The sequence below is a fragment of the Amphimedon queenslandica genome, unplaced genomic scaffold (genome assembly GCF_000090795.2).
Source record: "Amphimedon queenslandica unplaced genomic scaffold, v1.1 AMPQUscaffold_3282_Cont24721, whole genome shotgun sequence".
Classification (NCBI taxonomy): domain Eukaryota; kingdom Metazoa; phylum Porifera; class Demospongiae; order Haplosclerida; family Niphatidae; genus Amphimedon; species Amphimedon queenslandica.
Window position 1 is genome coordinate 1 of NW_003556388.1, and position 1390 is coordinate 1390.

Sequence of the window (1390 nt, forward strand, 5' to 3'; positions counted from 1 at the left end):
GAGGCACATACAAGTCCATTAAATATTTGTAAAATTATCTCAATATCATGTGTGCTTTACCTTTAATATTCATTCATGTAAATTTGAAGACAAGGCGTCAACTCCGCCCTCTAAAATGGACTTGAGATCCTTGACGATACCTACAAATGGAACACAAAAATGCAAAATTAGATCAATAATGACCGAAACTACTCTTAAAAACGGTTAAATGAAGTGACAAAAGGCCAAAACGCCATATTAAATGGGATGCAAGACTCCGCCCCCCACGATGACCTCTTCTAAACCTGAGGCACATACAAGTCCATTAAATATTTGTAAAATTATCTCAATATCATGTGTGCTTTACCTTTAATATTCATTCATGTAAATTTGAAGACAAGGCGTCAACTCCGCCCTCTAAAATGGACTTGAGATCCTTTACGGTACCTACAAATGGAACACAAAAATGCAAAATTAGATCAATAATGACCGAAACTACACTTAAAAACGGTTAAATGAAGTGACAAAAGGCCAAAATGCCATATTAGATGGGACGCATGACTCCGCCCCCCACGATGACCTCTTCTAAACCTGAGGCACATACAAGTCCATTAAATATTTGTAAAATTATCTCAATATCATGTGTGCCTTACCTTTAATGTTCATTCATGTAAATTTGAAGACAAGGCGTCAACTCCGCCCTCTAAAATGGACTTGAGATCCTTGATAGTACCTACAAATGGAACACAAAAATGTAAAATTAGATCAATAATGATCGAAATTACTCTTAAAAACGGTTAAATGAAGTGACAAAAGGCCAAAACGCCATATTAGATGGGACACATGACTCCGCCCCCCACAATGACCTCTTCTAAACCTGAGGCACATACAAGTCCATTAAATATTTGTAAAATTATCTCAATATCATGTGTGCCTTTCCTTTAATGTTTATTCATGTAAATGTGAAGACAAGGCGTCAACTCCGCCCTCTAAAATGAACTTGAGATCCTTGACGGTACCTACAAATGGAACACAAAACTGTAAAATTAGATCAATACTGATCGAAATTACTCTTAAAAACGGTTAAATGAAGTCTGTCAGTACATGTATATAGTAATTAACTTATGCAACAAAATAACTTATGTGGTGAATGCATAAAACATGCATTGTTTCACAAGTATGCACTTCCAGTCAGAAATTGATTACACAATACAGATCTGATTTTTAAATTTGGTACTCACAGATAGAGAAAAAAATTCCTTTCCAGCAATATCCCGTTTATGACAATGCACAATAAAATTTGGAAGTTATGGATGCTGTTTGGACGATTGCTCTGGAATACTAGTACAGAGAAAAGCCATTTTAAGTTATTTTCAATGTTTCCGTGTCATGCCCGTTCATGTAGTACATG

At 35.6% G+C, this 1390-nt stretch overlaps 1 long non-coding RNA gene across 4 annotated transcripts; it reads right to left on the minus strand.

Moving 5' to 3' along the window:
- Nucleotides 1-61: 61 nt before the first annotated feature.
- On the minus strand, nt 62-1379 carry LOC109592984 (uncharacterized). 4 transcript variants are annotated; one of them, XR_002190671.1, is made up of 5 exons: nt 1221-1379; nt 765-998; nt 633-712; nt 347-426; nt 62-140 (listed from the first exon to the last, which is right to left on the minus strand). It is a non-coding gene; the product is annotated as an uncharacterized LOC109592984 (long non-coding RNA). The 4 variants fall into 4 exon arrangements; XR_002190670.1 differs by having other exon boundaries at nt 193-426; XR_002190672.1 differs by lacking the exon at nt 62-140 and adding an exon at nt 147-284.
- Nucleotides 1380-1390: the final 11 nt, after the last annotated feature.